This window comes from Mytilus edulis, chromosome 10 (assembly GCF_963676685.1).
Source record: "Mytilus edulis chromosome 10, xbMytEdul2.2, whole genome shotgun sequence".
Taxonomy (NCBI): Eukaryota; Metazoa; Mollusca; class Bivalvia; order Mytilida; family Mytilidae; genus Mytilus; species Mytilus edulis.
The window spans coordinates 49,339,369-49,355,607 of record NC_092353.1 but is presented as its reverse complement, the minus strand read 5'-3'; the positions used below and the strand labels follow the sequence as shown (position 1 = coordinate 49,355,607).

Sequence of the window (16,239 nt, the reverse complement as noted above, 5' to 3'; positions counted from 1 at the left end):
CCAAATACAATACTTACAGACTGTTACTAAGAACCACAGACAATACTTACAGACTGTATCTTAGAACCCAAGACAATACTTACAGACTGTATCTAAGAACCATAGGCAATACATACAAGACTGTATCTAAGAACCATAGGCAATACTTACAGATTGTATCTAAGAGCCACAGACAATACTTACAGACTGTAGCTAAGAACCACAGGCAATACTTAAGGCATGTATCTTAGAACCACAGACAATACTTACAGACTGTATCTAAGAACCACAGGCAAAACTTATCATGCTTATGGCATGTATCTAAGAATAACAGACAATACTTACAGACTGTATCTAAGAACCGCAGACACTACTTACAGACTTAATCTAAGAATCTCAGGCAATACTTACAGACTGTATCTAAGAACCACAGACAATACATACTTACGGACTGTATCTAAGAACCACAGGCAATACTTACGGCATGTATCTAAGAACCACAGACGATACGAACAGACTGTATCTAAGAACCATAGACAATATTTATGGCACGTATCTAAGCATGCTAAGAACCACAGACAATACTTATGGACTGTATCTAAGACCCACAGGCAATACTTTCGGCATGTATCTAAGAACCAGACAATACTTACAGACTGTATCTAAGAACCATAGGCAATACTTACAGAATGTATCTTAGAACCACAGACAATACTTACGGACTGTATCTAAGAACCACAGACAATACTTACGGATTGTATCTAAGAACCACATACAATACTTACGGACTGTATCTAAGAACCATAGACAATACTTACAGAATGTATCTTAGAACCACAGACAATACTTACGGACTGTATCTAAGAACCACAGACAATACTTACAGAATGTATCTTAGAACCACAGACAATACTTACGGACTGTATCTAAGAACCACAGACAATACTTACGGACTGTATCTAAGAACCACAGACAATACTTACAGACTGTATCTAAGAACCATAGACAATACTTATGGCATGCATCTAAGAACCACAGACAATACTTACAGACTGTATCTAAGAACCACAGGCAATACTTACGGCATGTATCTAAGAACCACAGGCAATACTTACAGCATGTATCTAAGAACCACAGACAATACTTACGGACTGTATCTAAGAACCACAGGCAATACTTACGGCATGTATCTAAGAACCACAGACAATACTTACGGCATGTATCTAAGAACCACAGACAATACTTACAGACTGTATCTAAGAACCATAGCCAATACTTATGGCATGTATCTAAGAACCACAGACAATACTTACGGACTGTATTTAAGAACCACAGGCAATACTTACGGCATGTATCTTAGAACCACAGGCAATACGAACAGACTGTATCTAAGAACCATAGGCAATACTTACAGAATGTATCTTAGAACCACAGACAATACTTACGGACTGTATCTAAGAACCACAGACAATACTTACGGACTGTATCTAAGAACCACAGGCAATACTTACGGCATGTATCTGAGAACCACAGACAATACTTACGGACTGTATCTAAGAACCACAGACAATACTTACAGACTGTATCTAAGAACCATAGACAAAACTTACGGCATGTATCTAAGAACCACAGACAATACTTACAGACTGTATCTAAGAACCATAGACAATACTTATGGCATGTATCTAAGAACCACAGACAATACTTACGGACTGTATCTAAGAACCACAGGCAATACTTACGGCATGTATCTAAGAACCACAGGCAATATGAACAGACTGTATCTAAGAACCATAGACAATATTTATGGCACGTATCTAAGCATGCTAAGAACCACAGACAATACTTATGGACTGTATCTAAGACCCACAGGCAATACTTTCGGCATGTATCTAAGAACCAGACAATACTTACAGACTGTATCTAAGAACCATAGGCAATACTTACGGCATGTATCTAAGAACCACAGACAATACTTACGGACTGTATCTAAGAACCACAGACAATACTTACAGACTGTATCTAAGAACCATAGACAAGACTTATGGCATGTATCTAAGAACCACAGACAATACTTACAGAGTGTATCTAAGAACCACAGGCAATACTTACGGCATGTATCTAAGAACCACAGGCAATTCTTACGGCATGTATCTAAGAACCACAGGCAATACTTACAGCATGTATCTAAGAACCACAGACAATACTTACGGACTGTATCTAAGAACCACAGGCAATACTTACGGCATGAATCTAAGAACCACAGACGATACGAACAGACTGTATCTAAGAACCATAGACAATATTTATGGCACGTATCTAAGCATGCTAAGAACCACAGACAATACTTATGGACTGTATCTAAGACCCACAGGCAATACTTTCGGCATGTATCTAAGAACCAGACAATACTTACAGACTGTATCTAAGAACCATAGGCAATACTTACAGAATGTATCTTAGAACCACAGACAATACTTACGGACTGTATCTAAGAACCACAGACAATACTTACGGATTGTATCTAAGAACCACAGACAATACTTACAGACTGTAGCTAAAAACGATAGGCAATACTTACCAACTGTATCTAAGAACCATAGACAATACTTACAGACTGTATTTGAGAACCACAGACAATACGTATTATAGATGGCATCTAGGAACCATATGCAATACTTACAGACTTATCTAAGAACCACAAACACTACTTACAAATTTTATATCATAACCTCAGACAATGCATACTATGGTTTGCTATGGGTAAATCATATTAATTTCCATGTGCATTTGTATTGTGTACATTTTCGTACATATTTCATCAACTATTTATTTAAGAGTTGTTTTGTGTACATGCCTCACATCTTTCATATTATCTATTTTTAACTAAATTAAGGCCAAGGTCTTTATTTACCTGCCTGTATATTTACAGTATAAGTACACTTCATAGACAAACAAACCATATTTGACTTCTAAAAACACACAACAGTACACAAACTGAAAGGTCTCACCTGCTTTACAGACCAATGATCTTAGGATCGAGTCTTGTAGATTTAGGTTTCACTACAAGTATCACAGACAATTCACATTTCAGATAAATCCTGCCAGACACAAACACACCTTACAAAGATTATATACACACCATATAGTTGACCTACTGCTTCAAGTGTTTGAGGAATGAAACTTAACATATAACTTTAAACATAAAATGAGGTCAAGCACATATGAACCCTGTCTGATGGACATGTAGACATTGCAAGAAACCCATATACCAAATATAGTTATCCTATTCCTTATAGTATCAGATGCGGATTTAGGGGGGGCCCGGGCCCCCCCTTTTTGGGAAAAAATTTGGTTGCTTATATAGGAAATCATTGAAGCGTGACTGGACCGGGCCCCCTCTTAGGTCAGTCAGTGGGCCCCCACTTATGAAAATTTCTGGATCCGCCACTGAGTATGCATGTTATTCAAATGAAAATCATTTTTTACTTAGTGAATATATTGTAGTCTTCTTTTAATGAAATATAATTTCACACATGCTTAGCTGCAATACAGTCCATAATAGGCCTTATATCAGCTCTCAATTCCTGTTTTTTACAGGAAATGGGACTTTGAATATGACCCTGTGTAAGAAATTTTCTCTCTTCTTCTTCTTTTTTTTTTATATATAATAAAAGTTATATATTTAGACACCAACTTTCCTTTAAATATACATATTGGATTAAAAAATATCAATCAAAACATATCTAATCAATTTTGTTCTTTTATTATAAATCTTCTAATTTTCTAAATTTGCATATAGGTAATTGAATAAATTGTCAGTAATACCTAAATAAAGTTTATAAAATATTAAAGAAAACAAGCATTCTGTGAGTATTGCATGGCAATAGTCCCTACATAGTCACCTAGTGTTAAGAATTCACTGTATTGGAACAAAATTCTAACTTGATCTATAACATGTCATGGTGTAAACAAATATCAATTAAGTCAATATCTTCAAACATGATGAAAAAAGTTTTGATAACTGATTATCTATGTGAATTTTCTAAGTTCAAGGAATATAACTCTGCAGAAAATCATCAGACCAAAACAAAATTCAATCTTGATCTGTAACTTGTGATGATAAAAATATAAACCAATTATCATATCAATATCTTCTAGCACGACGAAAGAGTGCCGAAAACTAATTATTTTATTGATATTTCTAAGTTCAATTAAGAGCCATAACTCTGCACAAATCAGAACAAAATTCAAACTTGAACTGTAACTTGTCATGATAAAACTATATACTAATCATCAAATCAATTTCTTTAAAAATGACAAAAAAAGAAGTGTGGAAAATTGATTATTTAAAAAGTCTAAATCGAAGGATAACTATAAAAAAAAAAAGCAGCCTCAGAACAAAATATGATTGTGATCTGTAGCATGTCATGATAAGACAATCTACCAAATATCAAATCAATATCTTCAAGCATGAAGAAAAATAGTGCGGAAATTAAACTGATTTGCAGGACTGACAGATCAAACCTAAAGTATACTTCGACTTCATCAGTAGGGGACTAATTATCCATACATATGTGACATGCATCATGTAAAATTCATACTTATCATGCATAATATTATGATATAAAAGAAGTAGACAAAAAAGTTACTAATTAAAAAAAAAGAGTAAGAGGTCACAATGTATTTTTGAGAGAATTCTTTTTGAATAGGAAGACTAATACAGACATTTTTTTTAATATATTCTAATATATTATAAACCAAACAAATTTATTAACCAATTTACCATTTTCGAAAATTAATAATGCATAAGCAATATGTCTTAGAAAAAGACAATAATTTATACATTTAAATAATTGTAAATGAATTATTTGTGACTCTTTGACTTTCTGTCTGGTTACTCAAGGTCCTTTGAATACTTTTTGTTTTTCAACACAAAAGGCAACAATCAAGGGGCATGACATATAAATAGTCAATTCAGTTTAAATATTCATCATAATTAAAAGTAAAATTATTTGTTATAATGAAGTATTTATAGCATATCATAATCATTATGTATGTTTTTCTGTATTTACAACAAATACATATACAAATCACATTGTGGGGAATATTAATCTAATGATGAATGCACTCTCTATACAATGAAGAAAATCCCCAATAAAAAATGAAATTTAAAGTATTTGAATACCAGAATTATACAAAAAGAATCACTGGTGTGACACTTTCCAAAGTTTCTTCGTATGTATGATGTCATCTTAAGTCTTCATAATCTAATGTCTTTTAGAAATTTGTTTTTATTTATGCCAAGGTTCTCTAAGTTTTATTTAGATAGGCATTTATATTGTTATGGTATAAATGATAAAATTATGTTTTTTCAAAGTTAAATGCAATTGGGGGGGAAAAGATTAATACTACACATATCAAGTAAGAAACAACACAGTTCATACCTACAAGGTACTAGTACTCAAGAAAAACATCTTAATCTTATAAAATAAAAACCCAAAACAAAGTAACGGTACTTAAAACTTTAAATAGTAAATGTCAATGATACTCAAGAAGGAAAATGATTATAAACATCTACAACATTTTTAAAATGAGTATTTACCAAAACAGATATATTAGAACAATACATTACATGAATTTTACACAACTCTGTCATAGTCATAAAATATAAAGCAAAACTAAATATTAAGTGCAAGTCTTCTCTGTTCTTTAAAGTCATTCTTGTCCTTCAATCTTTGACACTTGTATTGCAACCACTAAGGATCACTAAGATATATTGGTGAACCTAAAATAACATTGATTCATGTAAGTGCACAAAATATAGTTCAATTAATACAATAAACATTCATGTTAAAATGAAAAAGAAATAAGTTTGAACTGATCTGTTAACATCTGCACTAGATGACTGACTTTTCCAATGATGTGTTCAAAACTTAAGTTGAAGCTGTGTCTTTCTCTGATCTTCCTGCTTGGGAATGTTGCCAAAAATACCTTTTTTGGTTTAAGAATATTTTACCAAGTATAATTTAATATATTACTTAAAGTCCTTAAACATCTTTTATAGCTTGACAATAAAATAAAAAAATCTCAAGTGTGATTAAGCGTCTCTTAATGTTTAAAAAAAAAATCCTCTTTTAATTCAAGGGCTGTGCAGATAATAACATTGATTATGTAAGACAATTTGTGTTTTGTTTTTATCCTGGAGGCTAGCCCACTGGATTTTTATTTGATATTTATACATATGTTCCAGACCAGAGGATAATTTGGGCTGTACATGTACAGTCTGGACCGTTTGCGAACTTTTACACAATATGCATACGGTTGGATTTGAGATAAACAAAGTGGTGATATAGATATAGAGAGTTGAGATAAATATACAAAATGGGGATATATAAACATAGTGGTGATAGATATGGACTTGAGATAAATAAACAAAGTGGTGTTATATATACAAGTGGGGATATATATAAACATAGTGGTGCATATATAGAGTTGAGATTAATAAACAAAGTGGTGATAGATATAGAGTTAAGGTTAATGTATAAGTGGTGATTAATATAGACTTGAGATAAATTAATAAAATGGGTATAGATATAGCATGTATAGAGAGTTGAGATAAATATATATAGTGGTGATAAATATAGAGTTGAGATAAATATACAAAATGGGGATAGATATAGAGTTGAGATAAATAAACAAAATGGGGATAGACATACTAAGTGGTGATCGATAGATATAGAGTTGAGCTAAACTTACAATTGGTGAACAATATACATAGTGTGTTAGATATAGAGTCGAGATAAACATACAAAGTGGCGATAGATATAGAGTTGAGATAAATATACAAGTGGTAAAAGATATACATTGTGGGGATAGGTATATATACAGAGAAGTGACAAGTATACAGAATGGTGAATAAATAAATTCATCATAGATACCAGGACTAAATTTTATTAATACGACAGATGCTCGTTTTGTCTACAAAAGACTCATTAGTGATGCTCGAATCCAAAAAAGTTATAAAAATTAAAAAAAAATGCCAAATAAAGAACGAAGTTGAAGAGCATTGAGATCCAAAATTCCTAAAAGTTTTGCCAAATACATAGATATTCAAGGTGGTGAAATATAATTTAAATGTTAAATAAATACAAAGTGGTGACAGATATAAAAGGAGGGACACCTATATAGTGGTAGGACAGATATATATACATAGTGGTGATAGATATTCAAAGTGGTGATAGATTTACAAAGAAGTGACAAATATAGAGTGGGGTTGTAGATATATAGAGTAGTGATAGAAACACATAATTTTGATAGAAATAAGAAGAGGTTTTAGATATACAAAGGGTGATAGATAAACAGAGGAGTGATTGATATACCTATAAATATTCTATACCATTTATTCCATTAGGAACATAGACTGTTATATTTATTCCTGTGGAAATAATATTCCAGAATAATGTTTCCTTTTGGAACTTGTATTATGAAGGAACTTCAATTCCATGACAGTGATAGATATAGAGGTGAGATAAATAAACAATTAACAAAGTGGTGACAGATATACATAGTGGTGTTAGATATAAAGTTGAGATACATATACAAGTCGTGATAGATATACATAGTGGTGATAGATATATAGAGTTGAGATAAATAGACAAAGTGGTGATAGATATAAAGTTGAGATACATATACAAGTCTAAATAAATATACATAGTGGTGATAGATATAGAGTTGAGATAAATAAACAAAGTGGTGATAGATATAAAGAAATGAGATAAATAAAAAAAGTGGTGAAAGATATACATATTGGTGATAGATAAAGAGAGTTGAGAGAAAAATACAAAATGGGGATATATAAACATAGTGGTGACAGATATAGAGTTGAGACAAATCTAGAAGTTGTGATAGATACACATAGTGGTGATAGATACACATAGTGGTGATAAATATACACAGTGGTGATAGATAAACATAGTGGTGTTAGATACAGAGTTGAGATAAATAAATAAAATGGGGATAGATATAGACTTGAGATAAATAAACAAAACGGGGATATATAAACAGTGGTGTTAGATAAAGAGTTGAGATAATTAAACAAAATGGGGACAGATATATATACAAAGTGGTTATAGATATAGGGTTGAGTCAGAGATAAAAATACAAAGTCGTGAAAATATACATATTGGTGATAGATACAGAGAGTTGGAGCTAAATATGCAAATGGGGATATATAAACATAGTGGTGATAGATATAGACTTGAGATAAATAAACAAAGTGGTGTTATATATACAAGTGGGGATATATATAAACATAGTGGTGCATATATAGAGTTGAGATTAATAAACAAAGTGGTGATAGATATAGAGATTAGATAAATAAACAAGTGGTGATAGATATACATAGTGGTGTTAGATAAAGAGTTGAGATAAATAAATAAAATGGGGATAGATATGAGATTTGAGATAAATAAACAAAATGGGGATAGATATAGACTTGAGATAAATATACAAAATGGGGATACATAAGCATAGGGGTGATAGATATAGAGACATAGTGGTGATAGATATAGAGAGTTGAGATAAAAATACAAAATGGGGATATATATAAACATAGTGGTGATAGATATAGGGTGGAGATAAATATACAAAGTGGTAAAATATATATATATTGGTGATGGATATGGAGAGTTGAGCTAAATATACAAAATAGGGATATATAAACATAGTGGTGATAGATATAGAGACATAGTGGTGAAAATATAGAGAGTTGAGATAAATAAACAAAATGGGGATATGTATAGAGTGGAAATAAATAAACCAAAATGGGGATAGGTTTACATATTGGTAATAGATATAGAGTTGAGATAAATTTATAATTGTTGAAAGACATACATAGTTATGATAGAGAGAGTTGAGATAAATATACATAGTGGTGATAGATATAGATATAGATATGAAATTATACAGTGTGGTGATTAGTTTTCAAAACGTTGATAAGTTTACAGATTGGTGAGATACAGAATGGTGTTCAATATATAGTGTTGGTATAGATATACAAAGTAGTGATATGTATATATGTAGAGTGTTTTGAAATACACACAGGCTAGCAAACACCTTTATCCATACAGTGTAAATTCATTCATTTTTTATGAAACCATTTTAAGGATTTCAAGATTTAAAAAAAAACTACAGCTGTAAATTAACCTTTTGCAATGACTGGAGAATTCTTTATTTTCCTTGGTAAATTCTTACACCAAACAAGTCCTCATTTTCAATCCAGCATGTTATCTGCAAAATATAATATACGTTTATACTACATGCGAGTACAGTAAAACTAATATCCTGAAAGTTGAAATAAGTAATTTTTTATTTGAAGTGAAAAGTCCTTATATAAAAAGGTCTTCAAATTGTAGGGTAATGAAAAAAGTGGTATAACCCTGATGGTTTTATACCTTAAAGTTAATATACCATCTACGATATTTTTTTGGGGAATGATTGCTTTATAAACCGTGTATAGAAATAAGGTGAGGTCTCTGAAGGATTGTTCATTAAACCAACAATATACATGTAGGTAAAAATGATTAACCACAATTTTCTACAGGATCAACCATTATAAAACAAGCTATAAATTTGATCAACCATTAGTTTCCATTGGATCAGCCTTCATAAAACTAGCAATATAGTTGACAGTGAAAAACTTCTATTTAATACTAGATCAATAAAAAAAACCAAGAAACTAAACATGCTTAAGTGAGGTTGATAAGCAGCTATTTCAGACTACATATATATATCTACAATACAAGCAATATAGGAAGGAATGATAAACCTCCATTTTATACAGTATCAGTCTTGAAACCTGAAACATAGATAAGGCTGATACATGTAATTTCCCATTTTATAATTGATATACCGTTTATAAAACAGGCATATACTAGGTTGATAAGCTACAGTTTTTAACTGGATCAGCCTACATAAAACAAGTAATATATTATAAAGGAGAGGATGATGAACCACAATTTCAACCTGGATAAGCCTTTCGCAAAATAAGAATATAAGTAAAGTTGAAATACGCCCATTAAAACCTGGATTAGCATTCATCAAACATGGTCAAACTAACAATATAGTTGCATGAGGCTGATATCTATACTTGATCAGCCTTCAGAAAACAAGTAATAAAAGTGAGGTTGATGTTACACCATTTAAAACTGGATCAGACTTCAATCACTGAAAAAGAAATATAGGTGGAGTTTATATGATATATTTAGAAAAGACATTGGTGGACAAAGTCCGATAAACAGCTATGGTTTTCAAAACAATGGGAGGGGGAGCCAAGTTCCTGAATAAGTAAGTAAATAGTTTACAATTTCAACATTTCAATTAAAAGCCTGTCAACATTCAGATTGTGAGTTTGCAATAGTATATGTGGCAGCATAGCCAACTGTATTAAATGCCAATTTTAATTGACTAGAATTGATATTTTCCTGTTGAACAATATCTCTGGGGCAACTCAAAATATTTTTCTTAAATTTTCAGGGTAGTTATTATAGTTTTTGAGATATTAGCCATAAAGTGCAGGTTTGGTAAAACAGATTTATTGTGCCTTCATGAAGCATTATTGATACTGGCACAGAAGTTGACCAAACATCATCTTATAAACTTTAAAAAGACATTGAAACATTAATTGTGACTCTTATGTTAATCATTACAAAAATAGTTTTTTTTTTTATTTAAAAAATGGATAAAAGCCTTAAACTCAAAATGTTAACCTTTATCATGCAGAAATAATTTCCATCTTTATAGGCACAAATATTTTTTCCTTTTCAAGTAGAAATATTTTCCGCCTCTTTCGGTTGAATATTTTCAAGTGCTATATTTCCCTGTTATAGAACAGATTTTTTCCTTCCAATATAGGCGCATATTTTGGCTCTATTCCTACTTGAATATGTCTGGAACCCATGTAAGAAAGTTTCTAGGCGTAAAGGGGGACCTCAAACGGATTCCCTGTAAAAAAAACCCACCTGGAATCCATCAAAAATCCACATGGATTTTTTTATTTAGGGACTACATTGTAATAAGAGGAGATTTTGAAAGAAAAGTTTACCGGTAACAAAGAATAATACATGTAATGTAAAGCTAGGGGACAAACAATAGTGGACTTTTTATATGTGCTCTTATTTTTTGCAATTTCATACTTTTCATACCATTAAAACTATTAATCCAGCTGCAAATGTTTGCACCTGTCCTAAGTCAGGAATCTGATGTACAGTAGTTGCCGTTTGTTTATGTAATTTACATGTGTTTCTAATGTTTCTCCTTATTGTCGTCTCGAGCCTTCGACTTTAGTCGAAAAAGCAAGACTAAGCGATCCTAAATTCTGTCGTCGTCGGGTGTCGTCGGTGTCCAGGAATATTCACTCTGTGGTTAAAGTTTTTGAAATTTTAATAACTTTCTTAAACTATACTGGATTTCTACCAAACTTGGACAGAAGCTTGTTTATGGTCATAAGATAGTATCCGAAGTAAATTTTGTGAAAATAAAATTCCATTTTTTGCGTATTTTACTTATAAATGGACTTTGTTTTTTTCTGCGGGGAAACATTACATTCACTCTGTGGTTAAAGTTTTTAGAATTTTTATAACTTTCTTAAACTATCCTGGGTTTGTACCAAACTTGGACAGAAGCTTGTTTATGATCATAAGATAGTATCCAGAAGTAAATTTTGTGAAAAAATAAATCCATTTTTTCCGTATTTTACTTTTAAATGGACTTATTTTTTCTGCGGGAAAACATTACATTCACTCTGTGGTTAAAGTTTTTGAAATTTTTTAAATGACTTTCTTAAACTATCCTGGGTTTGTACCAAACTTGGACAGAAGCTTATTTATGATCATAAGATATATAGTATCCAGAAGTAAATTTTGTAAAAAGATGACTCCATTTTTTCTGTATTTTACTTTTAAATGGACTTAGATTTTCTTCCAGTTAACATTACATACAGTCTGCATTTAAAGTTTTTTAAAAACATTTATTAGATTCATTAACTATCATTGATTTTTACCAAACTTGGACAGAAGCTTCTTACAATCATAAGATAGTATCAAGAGGAATATTTTTATTGATTTTTTTCCCTCATTTTTGTTGAGCCTGTTGTTTACAGCAAAAGTAGGCGAGACACTGGGTTTGTTGTTTGGTGTGAGCCAAGGCTCTGTTTTGAAGGATGTTCATTGACCTATAATGGTTTACTTTTTTTTAAATTGTTATTTGGATGGAGAGTTGTCTCATTGGCACTCACACCACATCTTCCTATATCTATTTTCCCTGAAATATTGCAAAAAAGACATATTCTGACTGAATAGAATCTCAAAAACACATTTTGCCTTGAAACATTTGTGAAATAGGGATATTAGACTGTTAGTTTTCCCGGTTCAATGGTTTTACACTAGTAATTTGGGGGCCCTTTAGAGCTTGTTGTTCGGTGTGAAGCAAGGCACTGTGTTGAAGGCAGTACATTGAACTATAATTGTTTACTTTTATAAATGGTTATTTGGATGGAGAGTTGTCTCGTTGGCACTCACACCACATCTTCATATTTCTATACAGTTTGTGTATATCCTGATATTAGACCCTGATGCAGAGCAACTATATACTCATTTTCTTAATTTTTCTCCTTATTTCATATATTTGACTATAAAAGAAAACTTAATTGTTTCTAACTTTAATGCCAAATTAGATTTTTTACCCAAATTAACATTCCATTGAACATGGAAAATGATAGTGCGAGTGGGGCATCCGTGTACTTTGGACACATTCTTGTTATCATTCAATGGGTCCACAGTATTTTTTATCATGATGCTGTGCGATTTGGATTTAAAATTATTTTTTGCAAAAATCCCAGTAGATCATATGATCCAAAAACTTCATTCAATCCCATGTTATATAATTTTAACAGCAGCAGCCAGGTTTGTTGATGGATTAAAACTAGGCAACATTTTTTTTTCTGTTTTTGTTTTCAACTTTAAATTTAGTTTAATCAAAAGTAGGGTATGGAAATTATACACAATACTTATTACAACAAAGCACAGATCAAGTTAAAAATTGGATTGCTTCAGGAGTTGTGCCCCTGTTTTTAACATAAATTTCTGATCTTTTAGTTTCTGCTTTCTAACTATAGTTTGTCTCCTCCAAATTTCATGAAACTCCATACACTATGCTGAATATGTAACCAGAAACACAAATCAAGTTTGTCATTGGTTGGTTTCACTTAAACTGTTCTTGAGTTATGCCCCTTTATAAATTTATATTGAAAACTGTATAAAAATCGCTCATACAGTTGCTCGGTAATAATTTATTGAAAATTATTGATTTTTGTTGAAATGATAGGACAATTTTTTAGTGGGAACTCACTTTTGTACAACGACTTTTGTATTTGGACCAGTATAAGTTGGTCCCTTCCGTAAAACATTCAGTATGCCTTCTAGTCCAGTCAATCTAGCATAAATTTGACCTTAACCCTAAAGTAATTGCAACAGAAGATTTTTAAGTTTTAATCTTTTGCATTATACCCCAAATATACACAGAAATAAGTCCCATCAAATCTAACTTGAGGAAGACTAAAAAAATCACTATTTAAAATTCCTATGGAGATTTTCATTGAAAAAGTAGATAACTCTCGCAAAAAAGGCAGAAATTTGAATAAAAATTGATAGAAAGTTATTACTTTACTGCTTCTATTCATCAGAATGTATTGATTCTTGATTTTTTAGCTGTCTTTAGAGTATAACAAACAACTCTAAAGGTGTTTTATATCTTTTATCAAGCTATAAACTTAATTTCATAATTCATTGGTTGACCCTTTTTTGAATTTTTCAACGTGTTAAGGTAAAGAATCTCAAATTTAATCAAAATAATTAAGCATGTATTCTTCTTTTTTGTGGTTTAAAGTTTCTTTAGATAAGTAAGTTGCTGAAAAAATATAATATACAGATGTAAACAATACCAAATTTTCACATTACTTTTTCTAAATTGTCACAAAGCTTCAAATTTGCAATTTTTTAAATGAAAAATGCATGGAAAAAATAAAACTACCCATAACACTTAGGTTTTGTACATTTCATGAGCAGAAGATTATATAATTTAGTCAAATACAAACCTATAACCCCATTTAAGTTTCATACCTTACATAAATTTCAAGAAAAACAACCAAAATCTGACTAAAAAAAATACTTATTTTTGAAAGAGTTATCTCCCCTTCTAATGTTAATTTCCATAGGAAATTAAAAATGCTGATTTTGAGTTTTTCTCAAGCTGGGAACAGTATATCTAGTATATATAACATATTATATAACAATGCCTCAAGTGAAGTTAGATTTAATAGGACTTTTTTCTGTATACATAAAAAGGGCATAATGCTATAGATTATAACTAAAACATTTTCTGTTGCAATTAGTTTGAGGATAAATCTTAGATTGACTGGACTATTCGGAATACAAATATTGTCAACAATTTCAATAACGGCCGGGAAACAGACTAACACCTCAGTCTGGTAAGGCTAGTATTTTATTTTTTTCTGGAACGCCTCACATTTTCTAATTTTATTATCTATAGCATGTATAGGACTGTCTACGAGTGCAGCTAAAACAAAAAATATATCATTTACACCCATTACTCTTTGGCCTTCTTCCATCTTCATCGTCATTACCAGTCTGTCCCGATTTTGTTGTTCATCTACTCTTGACTCTTGCTGATGCGACATGCTGTAATGGCCGTAGAAATTATTTATTTTTGTAGAAATATTCGAAGCAGCTCAGGAAAGGGATGCTGGCCTAGTTCCGGAACAAATCACCTGTTTACTTAGTCTGTTGTAATAAGCTAATAGCATACTGTACCATACTATACCGTACATACAGTATACGTTGTTACTATTTCTAGAAGACAAATAACACTAATAACTTTCTTATTGATAAAGCAAATAGTTTTTGGATGGGGTGAAAAAGAAGCATTCAATACTTATAATTACATTCTTTAACTAGGATCATGAAAACACGATTTTTATCAAGTTTTTATTTAATTTACCTGTGCACTTTATTGTGGGACCTCGTGTCATCATGAATGATACATTTTATTGTGTTATGAAGTTGCTTTAGGAATAACGCGAGATTTCAGAGTAGCCAATCAGAATCACGTATTATAATGAAACATACATCTAATGTAATTATAAGAGAAAACAGACGAGATTTGATGTTCGATGTTGTTGGTTTTGTACGTTTGTTTTTTTTCTTTCAATTTCATGTCTTATTGGGTGAGTTATTAGGTGGGTGGTTAGGTATACTGAACTGTTTGATGTTTATGTTACTTCCTGTTGTCTTTCTTTGTTAATTTGATAAACGGAATATGTTTCAATATAGATCAAATTCAACGTTAAGTTGAAATATTTAATTAAATTGCTACATGTATCTAAAATATAAAGATATGGCTGTTTCAGTGTATAAATCTGTTCCTTTTCAACTATAAAATTAGGGAGCTACCAATTAATTTTTTTTTGGGGGGGGGGGGGGGGGGGGGGGGGGGCTAGAATAAAATTTATAAAAAGGCAGGTGATTTGAGTAAAAAAAATTAGGCAGGATGAGCAACTTAGCCAAATAAAAGCAGGATGGCAAGGCAGGACAGAGATTACTACTCACAAAAATGCAGGACTACATTTTTCATCCTAGCCCCCTCCCCCGAAAATTAAAATGGTAGCTTCCTTATTGGTAGACATTCTATATCGAGTCTGTCGTTCCTATACCTTTGATAAAAGTATTGTGTTTTCTATAAGCTGTTTTCGAATAGACATAGATTTATTTTTTGCATTTGAAGTTTGTAATTGAAATAGTGTACGGCGACAATTTCTAATTTGTCTAGGTTCATATGACCAGGGGACATTTAACTTAAACGTCAAACACGTTCTGTTTTCAGTTTTAAAAGTCATGGTCTCTTTAAGTGATCTGCGATCAAAGCCAGTAACGAAGTGTGACTAGTTTCGCTCTTATAGATCAGGGCTTGTGTTTTAAAAGATGAAAGGGCAACCACTTAAGATTCGCTTTTTCTTTTCAGTTTTGAAGAAAAATTGAAATTAAAATTTTCAAAAGATGAAAAAGATTAAAATAAAAGTGTCTTGATTATAAGGGTACGTTTTAACGTGAAGAGCACTCAAAATATTTAATACCACAGAAATAAAACTTAATACTGTGGAAAACTCTACAAACTAGGCGTCAAAAT

The 16,239-nt window shown here is 31.5% G+C and overlaps 1 long non-coding RNA gene across 1 annotated transcript; it reads right to left on the bottom strand.

The window, feature by feature from the left end:
• Positions 1-3,760: 3,760 nt before the first annotated feature.
• Positions 3,761-14,944, bottom strand: LOC139491388 (uncharacterized). The gene is made up of 3 exons (XR_011656531.1): positions 14,639-14,944; positions 9,187-9,270; positions 3,761-5,767 (listed from the first exon to the last, which is right to left on the bottom strand). It is a non-coding gene; the product is annotated as an uncharacterized lncRNA (long non-coding RNA).
• Positions 14,945-16,239: the final 1,295 nt, after the last annotated feature.